Below are 17,595 nucleotides of genomic sequence, written 5' to 3' on the forward strand. Positions count from 1 at the left end.
ACCCTGTGCTATCTTGCTTGTTTATCAAAGCCAATCAGCACGCTAGGAGGAAGAACCACCAAACACCCTGATAAGATGATTTAAAAATATATATATATTTTAACCTTTATTTAACTAGGAAAGTCAGTTAATTAAGAACAAATTCTTATTTACAATGGCGGCCTAGGAACAGTGGGTTAACTGCCTTGTTCAAGGGCAGAACGACAGATTGTTACCTTGTCAGCTCGGGGATTTGATCCAGAAACCTTTCAGTTACTGGCTCAAACCACTAGGCTACCTGCCACCCATGATTCCACTGATAAGATGATTCCACTGATAAGATGATTCCACTGATAAGATGATTCCACTGATAAGATGATTCCACTGATAAGATGATTCCACTGATAAGATGATTCCAATGATAAGATGATTCCACTGATAAGATGATTCCACTGATAAGATGATTCCACTGATAAGATGATTCCACTGATAAGATCATTCAACTGATAAGGTGATGAAATGTGGAGAGAGGTGAAAGGGAGAGAGGGAGAATGTTTGAGAGAAAGAGCGATGTGGACTGAAAGGAAAAGAGAGAGAAGGTATAGAGAGAGAGGAAAGAGAGAAAGAATTAGAGAAAGTGGGGTGAAAGGGTGTGAGAAGTGTGAGAGAGAGGAGAGAGAGAAAGATGGAGTGATAGTAAGAGAGAGGGCGAGAAACCCCTACTTTGAAAGAGTCCAATCTGTATGATAGTCAAAAACATTAAACATAATAATCAACATCTCTATTCAGACATACAAAGCTACATTATCTCTCTACAGACAGACATAGCTACATTATCTCTCTACAGAAATACAAAGCTACATTGTCCCTCTACAGACAGACATAGCTATATTATCTCTCTACAGACAGACATAGCTTCATTCAATCTCTGAAGACAGGCATTGCTACATTATCTCACTACATACAGACATTGCTACATCATCTATCTACGGACATACAAAGCTACATCATCTCTCTACAGACATACAAAGCTACATTATCTTTATACAGACAGACATAGCTACATCATCTCTCTACAGAAATGCAAAGCTACATTGTCCCTCTACAGACAGACATAGCTATATTATCTCTCTACAGACAGACATAGCTATATTATCTCTCCACAGAAAGACATAGCTACATTGTCCCTCTACAGACAGACATAGCTATATTAAATCTCTGAAGACAGGCATAGTTACATGATCTCTCTACATACAGGCATAGCTACATCATTTATATACATACAGGCATAGCAACATCATCTCTATACAGACCATAGCTACATCATCTCTATACAGACAGGCATAGCTACATTATCCCTCTACAGACAGACAGCGCTACATTATCTCTCTACAGACAGGCATAGTGACATTATCTCTATACAGACAGACATAGCTACATCATCATCATCAGGAAGGGAAGGGGGGAGGAAGGAACGGAGGGAGGAAGGAACGGAGGGAGGAAGGGACGGAGGGAGGGAGGAAGGAACGGAGGGAGGAAGGAACGGAGGGAGGAAGGAACGGAGGGAGGGAGGAAGGGACGAGGGAGGAAGGAACGGAGGGAGGAAGGAACGGACAGAGGAAGGGAGGAGGGAGGAAGGAACGGAGGGAGGAAGGGACGGAGGGAGGGAGGAAGGAACAGAGGGAGGAAGGAACGGGGGGAGGAAGGAACGGAGGGAGGAAGGGACGGAGGGGGGGAGGAAGGAACGGAGGGAGGAAGGAACGGAGGGAGGAAGGAACGGAGGGAGGAAGGGACGGAGGGAGGAAGGGACGGAGGGAGGGAGGGAAGGAATGGAGGGAGGAAGGAACGGAGGGAGGGAGGAAGGGACGAGGGAGGAAGGAACGGAGGGAGGAAGGAACGGACGGAGGAAGGGAGGAGGGAGGAAGGAACGGAGGGAGGAAAGGACGAGGGAGGAAGGGACGGAGGGAGGAAGGAACGGAGGGAGGAAGGGATGGAGGGAGGAAAAGCTTTCTGGAGCACTCAGACATGCAGGTTGGTAAAGACGAGCGCACACACACACACACACACACACACACACACACACACACACACACACACACACACACACACACACACACACAAACACACACTCTAAGGAGATAATTCCTCCTTACATTGGGCTGGCCTTTTCTCTGTCTACAGTCTGTTTGGCCCCATACTGTTCTATTCTACTGAGGACTGCCGCATGATGCAATGACAAGAACAGAACAAAGGCTTATAAGCGTGTGTGTGTGTGTGTGTGTGTGTGTGTGTATGCGCTCGTGTGTGTAAATGTGCGCTCGTGTGTGTAAATGTGCGCTCGTGTGTGCTCGTGTGTGTGTGTGCGTATGCGCGCCTGTGTGTGTGTGTGTGTGCGTGTGCACGTGTGCGCGCGCGCGTGTGTGTGTGTGTGTGTGGGCTTGCAAGGGTGTGGATCATCCGTAAAAAAGTTCCTTCGCCATCAATATTTAAGCTGCATGTAGTTGTTTAAAAACCAAACTGAAGTAGCCATTAAAACACATCTAGGAGAGGACCTTTGATTAAAGTGCAGAGTCAAAATAAATGTCACTCTTCATTCTAAATAGCCACTTAATCTGTATCGATTCTAAGTTAGGTTAGACAGATGGCACCAAGGGTGCATCTTAAATGGCACCCTATTCTCTATATACTCCCCATAGGGCTCTGGTGAAAAGTAGTACACTATACAGTAGGGAACAGGGTACCATTTGGGATGCCCATCCTCTGTCCACTGGCCTTAGAACTGCAGCGCAGGCTTTGAATTCATCCCCTGGCATTGCAAGTTGCTTTCATCACTCTACCCACACAGTGAACGCTTAGTTTATATTTAAAACTCTACCCACACAGTGAACACTTAGTTTATATTTAAAACTCTACCCACACAGTGAACACTTAGTTTATATTTAAAACTCTACCCACACAGTGAACACTTAGTTTATATTTAAAACTCTACCCACACAGTGAACACTTAGTTTATATTTAAAACTCTACCCACACAGTGAACACTTAGTTTATATTTAAAACTCTACCCACACAGTGAACACTTAGTTTATATTTAAAACTCTACCCACACAGTGAACACTTAGTTTATATTTAAAACTCTACCCACACAGTGAACACTTAGTTTATATTTAAAACTCTACCCACACAGTGAACACTTAGTTTATATTTAAAACTCTACCCACACAGTGAACACTTAGTTTATATTTAAAACTCTACCCACACAGTGAACACTTAGTTTATATTTAAAACTCTACCCACACAGTGAACACTTAGTTTATATTTAAAACTCTACCCACACAGTGAACACTTAGTTTATATTTAAAACTCTACCCACACAGTGAACACTTAGTTTATATTTAAAACTCTACCCACACAGTGAACACTTAGTTTATATTTAAAACTCTACCCACACAGTGAACACTTAGTTTATATTTAAAACTCTACCCACACAGTGAACACTTAGTTTATATTTAAAACTCTACCCACACAGTGAACACTTAGTTTATATTTAAAACTCTACCCACACAGTGAACACTTAGTTTATATTTAAAACTCTACCCACACAGTGAACACTTAGTTTATATTTAAAACTCTACCCACACAGTGAACACTTAGTTTATATTTAAAACTCTACCCACACAGTGAACACTTAGTTTATATTTAAAACTCTACCCACACAGTGAACACTTAGTTTATATTTAAAACTCTACCCACACAGTGAACACTTAGTTTATATTTAAAACTCTACCCACACAGTGAACACTTAGTTTATATTTAAAACTCTACCCACACAGTGAACGCTTAGTTTATATTTAAAACTCTACCCACACAGTGAACACTTAGTTTATATTTAAAACTCTACCCACACAGTGAACACTTAGTTTATATTTAAAACTATACACTTAGTTTATATTTAAAAGTCTACACTTAGATAATATTTAAAACTCTACCCACACAGTGAACACTTAGTTTATATTTAAAACTCTACCCACACAGTGAACACTTAGTTTATATTTAAAACTCTACCCACACAGTGAACGCTTAGTTTATATTTAAAACTCTACCCACACAGTGAACACTTAGTTTATATTTAAAACTCTACCCACACAGTGAACACTTAGTTTATATTTAAAACTCTACCCACACAGTGAACACTTAGTTTATATTTAAAACTCTACACTTAGTTTATAGTGAACACTTAGTTTATATTTAAAACTCTACCCACACAGTGAACACTTAGTTTATATTTAAAACTCTACCCACACAGTGAACACTTAGTTTATATTTAAAACTCTACCCACACAGTGAACACTTAGTTTATATTTAAAACTCTACCCACACAGTGAACACTTAGTTTATATTTAAAACTCTACCCACACAGTGAACGCTTAGTTTATATTTAAAACTCTACCCACACAGTGAACACTTAGTTTATATTTAAAACTCTACCCACACAGTGAACACTTAGTTTATATTTAAAACTATACACTTAGTTTATATTTAAAAGTCTACACTTAGATAATATTTAAAACTCAACACTCAAACACAGTGAACATTTCTTAGTTTATATTTAAAACAGAACTACCTACACAGTGAACACTTATTTATATTTAAAACTACCTACACTGTAGTTTATATTTAAAACTCTACTCACACAGTGAACTACCTGTATATATTTAATTATTCAACAGTGTTACACAGTGACTACCTGTTTATATTTCACTTATTCAACAGTGAACAGAACTACCTGTATATATGTCATTATTCAACAGTGTTAGGCAGTGAACTACCTGTTTATATGTCATTATTCAACAGTGTTAGGCAGAACTACCTGTTTATATTTATTCAACAGTGTTAGGCAGAACTACCTGTTTATATTTATTAAACAGTGTTACTACCTGTTTATATTTCATTATTCAACAGTGTTATTTAAAACTACTATATGTCATTATTCAACAGTGTTAGGCAGAACTACCTAATATGTCATTATTCAACAGTGTTAGGCAGAACTACCTGTATATATGTCATTATTCAACAGTGTTAGGCAGAACTACCTACCTGTATATATGTCATTATTCAACAGTGTTAGGCAGAACTACCTGTATATATGTCATTATTCAACAGTGTTAGGCAGAACTACCTGTATATATGTCATTATTCAACAGTGTTAGGCAGAACTACCTGTATATATGTCATTATTCAACAGTGTTAGGCAGAACTACCTGTATATATGTCATTATTCAACAGTGTTAGGCAGAACTACCTGTATATATGTCATTATTCAACAGTGTTAGGCAGAACTACCTGTATATATGTCATTATTCAACAGTGTTAGGCACTGATATTGATATCATAACCATCGATAAAAGACATTATTCAACAGTCTTCATCGACCTCGCAGGCTTTCAACCTGTCAATCACCAAATTCTTTTCGGCAGACTCAACAGTCGGTTTTTAGGATGACTGCCTTGCCTGGTTCATTACTTTGCAGACAGAGTTCAGTGTGTCAAATCAGAACTACCGGTCCTCTGGCAGTCTCTATGGGGTGCCACAGGGTTCAATTCTCGGGCAGACTCTTTTCTCTGTATATATCAATGATGTTGCTCTTGCTGCGGGCGATTCCATGATCCACCTCTACGCAGACGACACCATTCTATATATGTCATTGGACACTGTCAAACAGTGTCAATGCCATACAGCACCTTCCGTGGCCTCCAACTGCTCTTAGTAAAACCAAATGCATGCTTTTTATCGCTGCCTGCACCCGCATGCCCGAAGCATCACCACCCCTGGATGGTTCCAACCTTGAATATGTGGACATCTATTCACCTAGGTGTCTGGCTAGACTGCAAACTCTCCTTCCAGACTCATCATCAAACATCTCCAATCAAAATCAAATCCAGAGTCAGTACTATTGCAACAAAGCCTCCTTCACTCACGCTGCCAAGCTTACCCTAGTAAAACTGACTATCCTACCGATCCTCTTTTCGGCGATGTCATCTACAAAATGGCTTCCAACACTCTACTCAGCAAACTGGATGCAGTCTATCACAGTGCCATCCGTTTTGTCACTAAAGCACCTTATACCACCCACCACTGCGACTTGTATGCTCTTGGCTGGCCCTCACTACATATTGTCGCCAGACCCACTGGCTCCAGGTCATCAAATCCAGAGGGGCATCTCAGTTCACTGGTCCGATGGCAACACCCATCCTATGGGGCGTCCAGCAGGGTATCTCACTGATCATCCCTAAAGCCAACACCTCATTTCTGTATATATCAATCCAGTACTCTGCTCTTGACTGGAACGATTCAAAAATCGCTGAAGTTGAGACTTTTATCTCCCTCACCAACTTCAAACATCAGCTATCCGAGCAGCTAACCGATCACTGCAGCTGTACATAGTCCAAATAGCTCACCCTTTTTCACCTACCTCATTCCCATAGTTTTTATACTGTTTTTATTTATTTACTTTTCTGCTCTTTTGCCTATACAGCTCATCTGATCATTTATCCTCCAGTGTTAATCTGCCTACCTCCCAACTGCTCATTTTAAACGTGTTATTGAGTAAAACTGTTCAACTGCTATGCTTTTTATCTTGGCCAGGTCGCTGCCTGCAATGAGAACATGCTCAACTAGCATCACCACCCTAAAGGATGGTTCCAACCTTGAATATGTGGACATCTACTACCTGTATATATGTCATTATTCAACAGTGTTAGGCAAACTCTACCTTATATATGTCATTCAAACATTCCAACAAACCTGTATATATGTCATTATTCAACAGTGTTAGGCAAACTACCTGTATATATGTCATTATTCAACAGTGTTAGGCAGAACTACCTGTATATATGTCATTATTCAACAGTGTTAGGCAGGACTACCTGTATATATGTCATTATTCAACAGTGTTAGGCAGAACTACCTATGTCATTATTAACAACTGACTATCAGAACTACCTGTATATATGTCATTATTCAACAGTGTTCTACTACCTGTATATATGTCATTATTCAAATGGTTCCAACTACCTGTATATATGTCATTATTCAACAGTCAGCAGAACTACCTGTATATATGTCATTATTCAACAGTGTTTTGTCATAATGTCACCTTATTCCACAGTGTTAGGCAGAACTACCACTGTATATATGTCATTATTCAACAGTGTTAGGCTGGAACTCACCTGTATATATGTCATTATTCAACAGTGTTAGGCAGAACCACTGGCTCATTATTCAACAGGTCATCTACCTGTATAAGTCATTATCCAGTGTTAGGCAGAACTACCTGCCATTATTCAACAGTGTTAGGCAGAACTACCTGTATATATGTCAATTCACAGTGTGGACAGAACTACCTGTATATATGTCATTATTCAACAGTGTTAGGCAGAACTACCTGCAGGTGTCATTATTCAACAGTGTTATCACTCCCTATATATGTCATTATTCAACAGTTTAGGCAGAACTACCTGTATATATGTCATTATTCAACAGTGCCTGTGACTGGAACCTACCTGTATATAAAAACAGTGTTAGGCAGAACTACCTGACTTTTATCTCCTCACCAACTTAGGCAAACATCAGCTATTCAACAGTGAGCAGCTACCTGTATATATGTCATTATTCAACAGTGCTGCAGCTGTACATAGTCATTATTCAACAGTGTTAGGCAGAACTACCTGTAATTATGTCATTATTCAACAGTGAACTAACTACCTGTATATATGTCATCATTCAACAGTGTTAGGCAGAACTACCTGTATATATGTCATTATTCAACAGTGTTAGGCAGAACTACCTGTATATATGTCATTATTCAACAGTGTTAGGCAGAACTACCTGTATATATGTCATTATTCAACAGTGTTAGGCAGAACTACCTACCTGTATATATGTCATCATTCAACAGTGTTAGGCAGGACTACCTACCTGTATTTGTTATGCAGCAATGGAAGTTGGGACTCTAGGGGGCTTTACTTTGTCATTGAAGTACACCACTCTACGTCCAGAATATCAATTGGGATCTCTCTCTCTCTCTCTCTCTCTCTCTCCTCTCTCTCTCTCTCTCTCTCTCTCTCTCTCTCTCCGAAGTTCGGCAGGACGCTCCGAGAGCCCTTCTTCTCCTTGGAGGTTATCTCTATCTCACACGCAGCCTGTCATTGCTTTTAACAGGCTCTCCCTTTATGCAAAAAGCCTGTAATCTCTGCTGTAGGAGGCTCCCCTTCTGTTACCCAGCACCATACCCATACACACTGACAAGAGCTGGGGGACTGATGTTTTTTGATGCACAATGGATTGCAGTGAGCTTCGGTCTAACCTTTTGTACTTCTTTGCATTTGAAGTCTCTCTTTCCGGTTCAGGATACATCTCTCCTCCTTTCCTCCCTCTCTCCCTCTCCTCCTTTCCTCCCTCTCTCCCTCTCCACCTTTCCTCCCTCTCTCCCTCTCCTCCTTTCCTCCCTCCCTCTCCACCTTTCCTCCCTCCCTCCCTCTCCACCTTTCCTCCCTCTCTCCCTCTCCTCCTTTCCTCCCTCCCTCTCCACATTCCTCCTCCCTCCCTCCCTCTCCTCCCTCCCTCCCTCCCTCCCTCCCTCCCTCCCTCCCTCCCTCCCTCCCTCCCTCCCTCCCTCCCTCCCTCCCCTCCTCCTTCCTCCCCCTCCCTCTCCACCTTTCCTCCCTCCCTCCCTCTCCACCTTTCCTCCCTCCCTCCCTCTCCACCTTTCCTCCCTCCATCCCTCTCCACCTTTCCTCCCTCCCTCCCTCTCCACCTTTCCTCCCTCCCTCCCTCTCCTTCTTTCCTCCTATCCTCCCTCCCTCTCCTCCCTCCCTCTACTCCCTCCCTCTCCTCCTTTCCTCCTGTCCACCCTCCCTTAACTCCCTCCCTCTCCTCCCTCCTTCTCCTCCTTTCCTCCTGTCCTCCCTCCCTTTACTCCCTCCCTCCCTCTCCTCCCTCTGTCTACTCCCTCCCTCTCCTCCTTTCCCCCTCTCCTCCCTCCCTTTACTCCCTCCCCCCTCTCCCCCCTCTCCTCCCTCCCTCTACTCCTTTCCTCCTGTCCTCCCTCCCTCCCCCCACTCCTCCCCACCTCTACTCCTTCCCTCTCCTCCTTTCATCCCTCCCTCTCCCCCCCCCCCTCTACTCTCCCCTCTACTCCTTTCCTACCTACTTCCGCATTTTGGTAATGAAATGGGGAGGCTGGAGAGGCTGGAGAGGGACAGGGTGGAGAGTAGAGGCTGGAGAGGGACAGAGTGGAGAGTAGAGGCTGGAGAGGGACAGAGTAGAGAGGAGAGGCTGGAGAGGGACAGAGTGGAGAGTAGAGGCTGGAGAGGGACAGAGTGGAGAGTAGAGGCTGGAGAGGGACAGAGTGGAGAGGAGAGGATGGAGAGGGACAGAGTGGAGAGTAGAGGCTGGAGAGGGACAGAGTGGAGAGTAGAGGCTGGGGAGGGACAGAGTGGAGAGTAGAGGCTGGAGAGGGACAGAGTGTAGAGGAGAGGCTGGAGACGGACAGAGTGGAGAGGAGAGGCTGGAGAGGGACAGAGTGGAGAGTAGAGGCTGGAGAGGGACTGAATGGAGAGGAGAGGCTGGAGAGGGACAGAGTGGAGAGTAGAGGCTGGAGAGGGACAGAGTGGAGAGTAGAGGCTGGAGAGGGACAGAGTGGAGAGTAGAGGCTGGAGAGGGACAGAGTGGAGAGTAGAGGCTGGAGAGGGACAGAGTGGAGAGTAGAGGCTGGAGAGGGACAGAGTGGAGAGGAGCTGGAGAGGGACAGAGTGGAGAGGAGAGGCTAGAGAGGGACAGAGTGGAGAGTAGAGGCTGGAGAGGGACAGAATGGAGAGGAGAGGCTGGAGAGGGACAGAGTGGAGAGTAGAGGCTGGAGAGAGACAGAGTGGAGAGTAGAGGCTGGAGAGGGACAGAGTGGAGAGTACAGGGTGGAGAGGGACAGAATGGAGAGGAGAGGCTGGAGAGGGACAGAGTGGAGAGTAGAGGCTGGAGAGGGACAGAGTGGAGAGGAGAGGCTGGAGAGGGACAGAGTGGAGAGTAGAGGCTGGAGAGGGACAGAGTGGAGAGTAGAGGCTGGAGAGGGACAGAGTGGAGAGGAGAGGCTGGAGAGGGACAGAGTGGAGAGGAGAGGCTGGAGAGGGACAGAGTGGAGAGTAGAGGCTGGAGAGGGACAGAATGGAGAGGAGAGGCTGGAGAGGGACAGAGTGGAGAGTAGAGGCTGGAGAGGGACAGAGTGGAGAGTAGAGGCTAGAGAGGGACAGAGTGGAGAGTAGAGGCTGGAGAGGGACAGAGTGGAGAGTAGAGGCTGGAGAGGGACAGAGTGGAGAGTAGAGGCTGGAGAGGGACAGAGTGGAGAGGAGCTGGAGAGGGACAGAGTGGAGAGGAGAGGCTAGAGAGGGACAGAGTGGAGAGTAGAGGCTGGAGAGGGACAGAATGGAGAGGAGAGGCTGGAGAGGGACAGAGTGGAGAGTAGAGGCTGGAGAGGGACAGAGTGGAGAGTAGAGGCTGGAGAGGGACAGAGTGGAGAGTACAGGGTGGAGAGGGACAGAATGGAGAGGAGAGGCTGGAGAGGGACAGAGTGGAGAGTAGAGGCTGGAGAGGGACAGAGTGGAGAGGAGAGGCTGGAGAGGGACAGAGTGGAGAGTAGAGGCTGGAGAGGGACAGAGTGTAGAGGAGAGGCTGGAGAGGGACAGAGTGGAGAGTAGAGGCTGGAGAGGGACAAAGTGGAGAGTAGAGGCTGGAGAGGGACAGAGTGGAGAGTAGAGGCTGGAGAGGGACAGAGTGGAGAGTAGAGGCTGGAGAGGGACAGAATGGAGAGGCTGGAGAGCGACAGAGTGGAGAGTAGAGGCTGGAGAGGGACAGAATGGAGAGGCTGGAGAGGGACAGAGTGTAGAGTAGAGGCTGGAGAGGGACAGAGTGGAGAGGAGAGGCTGGAGAGGGACAGAGTGGAGAGTAGAGGCTGGAGAGGGACAGAGTGGAGAGTAGAGGCTGGAGAGGGAGTACCCAGACTGGGTAGGCTTGTCTGAATAAGAAGCACAGCCAGGAGAGAGGAGAGACTTATCAACAGCCCAGAACCCTGCAGCCGTCCACTGGGCTCACCAGCCCTGTTTCTCCCTCTCTCCCCTGTCAGCTGTCCCATTTGATGATAGGAGGAGAGGAGGAGAGATCAGGGATATCTGGATACACTAACTGTGTACAATATTATTTTCTAAAAATGGAGACAGTCTACAGGGCTACATGTACTGTGAATGTAGTTTACTAGCGGGAGAGAGGACGTTCTTGATGTTTTTAGATGTTAGCTATCATCTTGGGGATGATGAACACATTCGTGGGAAATGATTCACCCTACGTTTTGCTGCACCCTTTCCTTGCAGATAGAAAGACAGCTATGGGGGATTTTAAGCTGTGACTGACAGTAGGAGCCTCTTGAATATATGTGTTGAAACAATTGACGGGGATAGCTTGTCAAAATCAGGCAGGAGTGAGTTCCAGATCATAGGTCCTCCGAGGTGAATTATTTGTTGAGAATGGGTTAGGATTAGAATGGTCTGTTCTAAATCAGGCAGGAGTGAGTTCCAGATCATGGTCCTCTGAGGGGGATTATTTGTTGAGAATGGGTTAGGGTTAGAATGGTCTGTTCTAAATCAGGCAGGAGTGAGTTCCAGATCATAGGTCCTCTGAGGGGGATTATTTGTTGAGAATGGTCTGTTCTAAATCAGGCAGGAGTGAGTTCCAGATCATAGGTCCTCTGAGGTGAATTATTTGTTGAGAATGGGTTGGGTTAGAATGGTCTGTTCTAAATCAGGCAGGAGTGAGTTCCAGATCATAGGTCCTCTGAGGGGGATTATTTGTTGAGAATGGGTTAGGGTTAGAATGGTCTGTTCTAAATCAGGCAGGAGTGAGTTCCAGATCATAGGTCCTCTGAGGGGGATTATTGAGAATGGGTTAGGGTTAGAATGGTCTGTTCTAAATCAGGCAGGAGTGAGTTCCAGATCATAGGTCCTCTGATGGGGATTATTTGTTGAGAATGGGTTAGGGTTAGAATGGTCTGTTCTAAATCAGGCAGGAGTGAGTTCCAGATCATAGGTCCTCTGAGGGGGATTATTTGGTGAGAATGGGTTAGGGTTAGAATGGTCTGTTCTAAATCAGGCAGGAGTGAGTTCCAGATCATAGAGGGGGATTATTTGTTGAGAATGGGTTAGGGTTAGAATGGTCTGTTCTAAATCAGGCAGGAGTGAGTTCCAGATCATAGAGGGGGATTATTTGGTGAGAATGGGTTAGGGTTAGAATGGTCTGTTCTAAACCAGGCAGGAGTGAGTTCCAGATCATAGAGGGGGATTATTTGGTGAGAATGGGTTAGGGTTAGAATGGTCTGTTCTAAATCAGGCAGGAGTGAGTTCAGATCATAGAGGGGGATTATTTGGTGAGAATGGGTTAGGGTTAGAATGGTCTGTTCTAAATCAGGCAGGAGTGAGTTCCAGATCATAGAGGGGGATTATTTGGTGAGAATGGGTTAGGGTTAGAATGGTCTGTTCTAAATCAGGCAGGAGTGAGTTCCAGATCATAGAGGGGGATTATTTGGTGAGAATGGGTTAGGGTTAGAATGGTCTGTTCTAAATCAGGCAGGAGTGAGTTCCAGATCATAGAGGGGGATTATTTGTTGAGAATGGGTTAGGGTTAGAATGGTCTGTTCTAAACCAGGCAGGAGTGAGTTCCAGATCATAGAGGGGGATTATTTGGTGAGAATGGGTTAGGGTTAGAATGGTCTGTTCTAAATCAGGCAGGAGTGAGTTCCAGATCATAGAGGGGGATTATTTGGTGAGAATGGGTTAGGGTTAGAATGGTCTGTTCTAAATCAGGCAGGACGTAGCTGTTTGTTGCAGATCATAGAGGGGGATTATTTGGTGAGAATAGTTTTTGATGAAAGATAATTTATTTAAAGAGTGAGTTAACAGATTGAGGAACTTGAAGTTATTTAATGAGATAAATATTCAGGAGTCCTAATTGTTTGAAAAGTGATGCTAATGATATTATTTTTACAGAGCGTTTCTGCAGGGGATTATTGATAGTCATTTGGTATGGTCTGTGCTAAATCAGGCCTGAGTTACAGTAACTGATGAATGGGAATATCATTGTGTGAGAGAGACTAAGAGCAGAATGGTCTGTCTCATTTTGGCATGTATCCCCATATTTCTTTGCAATTTTAGAAGTTATTGTCTTCATGAATGGGTTTCCATGACAATTATCATCAATCAAAACACCAAGAAAGTGAGTTGTCATAGAGGGGGATTATTTGGTGAGAACCCCTATTGGATCTATGATCAACTGGTATATTATCAATATGGACCCCTATTGGATTCTCTGATTCTTTGGAGAATGGGGGGGATTTTTCTTTGAATGTCACATGAGTTCCAGATCTTTCTAAATATTTCTATCTTTTATTTCTTAGTGGGTTAGGGGAAACTTTCCAAACTCACATTATGAAGTTCTGCTCAGCCTCACTGTACCCTTCTATAAAAAGAAGCCAGGTGAATTCATCAAATATAAAAGTCCCGAGTGTCAGATGGGACGGCATAATTCATTCTGTTTGGAATGTTGTGACTGATTTAAAGATTCATTGGGATCTACCACATGGGATTAATTAGACCCAAATGTGGTTGAAATAGTTTTTTGATGAAAAATTTAAAGGTCACACACGCACACATTCACACACGTACTTAGGCATAAATAAATTACAATGAAAGAAAAGCATTTTGTAAAGTTAGTGTGGGAGAGGTGATAACATGATTGTTATCGATCAATAATGACAAACCTCCTGGCATTGACAACTTAGATGGAAAGCTACTGAGGATGGTAGGAGTGCTGACTCAGAGGAGCATAATTCATTCTGTTTGGAATGTTGCATAGCCACTCCTACCTTGTCATATCTTTAATCTGAGCCCAGAGGAAAGTCTTTGTCCTCAGGCCTGAGGGAAGCTAAAGTCATTCCACTACCCAAGAATGGCAAAGCAGCCTTTACTGGTTCTAACAGCAGACCTATCAGCCTGCTCTTAGTACACTGTTGGGAAAAGAATGGTGTTTGACCAAATGCAATACTATTTCTCTGTAAACATATTAACAACAGATTTCAGCATAGATAGGGCACTCAACATGTACATGACATAAATACATAATAACACGCATTGTGAGAGCTGTACTGTTAGAGTTCAGTGCAGCCGTTGATATTATTGACAATAACCTGTTGTTGAGAAAACTTATGTTATGGCTTTTCAACCTCTGTCATTTATTGGAATCAGAACTACAGTGTATCTATCTCTCCAATATAACTCACAGGGTTTACTTTAATGGAAGCTTCTCTAATGTCAAACATGTAAAGTGTGGTGTACCACAGGGAAGTCAAACATGTAAAGTGTGGTGTACCACAGGGAAGCTCTCTTGGCTCTCTACTCTTTTCAATGTTTTACGAAAACCTGCCTCTGGCATTATACAAAGCGTGTGTGTCCATCTATGCTGATGATTCAATCATATATGCATCAGCAACCATAGCTGGCAAAGTAACTGAAATCCTTAACAAAGAGTTGCATTCCATTTTGGAATGGGTGGCCAGTAATAAACTGGTCCTGAACATCTCTAAAACTAAGAGCATTGTATTTGGTACAAATCCTTCCCTAAGTTCTACACTTCAGCTGAATCTGGTAATGAATGGTGTGGCTGTTGAAGAAGTTGATGAGACTAAATTACTTGGTTTTACCTTAGATTGTGAACTGTCATGGTCAAAATGTATAGATTTAATGGTTGTAAAGATGGGGAGTGGTCTGTCCGTAACAAAGAGATGCTCTGCTTTCTTGACACCAAAAAGCATGTCCTGCAGGCTCTAGTTTAGTCTTATCTTGATTATTGTCCAGTCATATGGTCATGTGCTGCAAAGAAAGACCTATTTAAGCTGCAGCTGGCCCAGAACAGAGCGGCACGTCTTGCTCTTCATTGCAATCAGAGGGCTACAATGCATGCCAGTCTCTCTTGGCTGAGAGTTGAGGAAAGACTGACAGCATCACTTGTTTTTATTAGAAACATTCATGTGTTGTAAATGTCCACTTGTTTGCTAAGTCACTGACACACACACTTACCCTACCAGTTGTGCCACTAGGGGTCTTTCACAGTCCCCAGGTCCAGGACAAATTCAAGAAAACATACAGTTTTATACAGAGTCATGAATGCATGGAACCTCCTTCCATCTAATATAAATATATATATGCAGCGTAAGTGAACAGTAAAACCTAGTTTCAAAAACAAATATTGCAACACCTCACGGCACAACACCTCTCCACCATGTGACCTACTAGTTGTGTGTATGAACTGACATGTGACCTACTGGTTGTGTGTATGTACTGACATGTGATCTACTGGTTGTGTGTATGAACTGACATGTGATCTACTTGTTGTGTATATGAACTGACATGTGATCTACTGGTTGTGTGTATGAACTGACATGTGATCTACTTCTTGTGTGTATGAACTGACACACCTCATATCCACTCTGAATGCTCCGGCAGGAACTAGGACACACCTCATATCCACTCTGAAGGCTCCGGCAGGAACTAGGACACACCTCATATCCACTCTGAAGGCTCCGGCAGGAACTAGGACACACCTCATACCCACTCTGAAGGCTCCGGCAGGAACTAGGACACACCTCATATCCACTCTGAAGGCTCCGGCAGGAACTAGGACACACCTCATATCCACTCTGAAGGCTCCGTCAGGAACTAGGACACACCTCATATCCACTCTGAAGGTTCCGGCAGGAACTAGGACACACCTCATACTCACTCTGAAGGCTCCGGCAGGAACTAGGACACACCTCATATCCACTCTGAAGGCTCCGGCAGGAACTAGGACACACCTCATATCCACTCTGAAGGCTCCGGCAGGAACTAGGACACACCTCATATCCACTCTGAAGGCTCCGGCAGGAACTAGGACACACCTCATATCCACTCTGAAGGTTCCGGCAGGAACTAGGACACACCTCATACCCACTCTGAAGGCTCCGGCAGGAACTAGGACACACCTCATATCCACTCTGAAGGCTCCGGCAGGAACTAGGACACACCTCCTATCCACTCTGAAGGCTCCGGCAGGAACTAGGACACACCTCATATCCACTCTGAAGGCTCCGGCAGGAACTAGGACACACCTCATATCCACTCTGAAGGCTCCGGCAGGAACTAGGACACACCTCATATCCACTCTGAAGGCTCCGGCAGGAACTAGGACACACCTCATATCCACTCTGAAGGCTCCGGCAGGAACTAGGACACACCTCATATCCACTCTGAAGGCTCCGGCAGGAACTAGGACACACCTCATATCCACTCTGAAGGCTCCGGCAAGAACTAGGACACACCTCATATCCACTCTGAAGGCTCCGGCAGGAACTAGGACACACCTCATATCCACTCTGAAGGCTCCGGCAGGAACTAGGACACACCTCATATGGAACACGTGAAATCTGTCTTCAGCTTCCCAACCAGGCCTCAGTAAGTGTGTGTGTCTTCTACAGTATTCATTATCTATGTTCGTCCCTGGCTGTGTCCACTGTTCTGCACATTACATACACATTCGCTAATTGCCACTTCTCATCACAAGATATAAGGTTTTAGTACACCCTCTCTCTCTCTCTCTCTCTCTCTCTCTCTCTCTCTCTCTCTCTCTCTCTCTCCGCCGTCTCATTGCCTCAACAGTACTTGAGCTTTTAGACTACATCATAACATATTCCCAACAGCATCTAATATGTTATACTATAAATATAGGTTATAAATACCAAATGATTATCAACATAATTATCCATGATCATAACAATGTGTTACAGTACATTCTAATGTACCTCCTCCACAATTTAGTTGTTACTTCTTGCAAGATGTCCACACTGTTTCAATTCACTTGCTCTTAATACCCACTGTTGGCACGAGCTATATATTCCAGCATCACAGTGATGTGTTACAGTACATTGTAATCAAACTCCTCCACTCTGGCACAACGCGCTGTGTTGTATTGTATGTAGGCTGATAAGGGGATGGATGAACTCTCGGATGGAGAATTTGGTTAATCATTTATAACTTAATTGGCTCGTCGGTCCCCCTCTGCCAGTGGATACCTGGCTTCCTTCCATCTCCTCTGTTTGGACTGGAGATCTTCAGCTCCAATTTACCATGCAGCCGCAGCCGGCTAATTAGGTTTGGTGAGCTGACCCCTCTGAGTTACGGTAGGGCTAATGTGGACTCTCTGATTAGAACTCTGTTTCATCACCTAAATGAGTGTGTGTGTGTGTGTGTGTGTGTGTGTGTGTGTGTGTGTGTGTGTGTGTGTGTGTGTGTGTGTGTGTGTGTGTGTGTGTGTGTGTGTGTGTGTGTGTGTGTGTGTGTGTGTGTGTGTGTGTGTGTGTGTGTGTGCGTGCGCGTGCGTGCGTGCGTGCGCGTGTGAGTTAGACGCGTGTGTGTAGTAATCAGACTTTCTGTCATTGTAATCAGACTTTCTGCTGATCAGACTAACTGTCTCAAAAGACCAACATAA

The 17,595-nt window shown here is 44.4% G+C and overlaps 1 protein-coding gene across 4 annotated transcripts in view; it reads right to left on the bottom strand.

The window, feature by feature from the left end:
* The window catches only part of LOC118372190 (glutamate receptor 3-like), a 290,884-nt gene that overhangs the window by 23,319 nt on the left and 249,970 nt on the right, over positions 1–17,595 (bottom strand). The gene's annotated exons all lie outside the window — the stretch shown is intronic.

This window comes from Oncorhynchus keta, chromosome 4 (genome assembly GCF_023373465.1).
Source record: "Oncorhynchus keta strain PuntledgeMale-10-30-2019 chromosome 4, Oket_V2, whole genome shotgun sequence".
Taxonomy (NCBI): domain Eukaryota; kingdom Metazoa; phylum Chordata; class Actinopteri; order Salmoniformes; family Salmonidae; genus Oncorhynchus; species Oncorhynchus keta.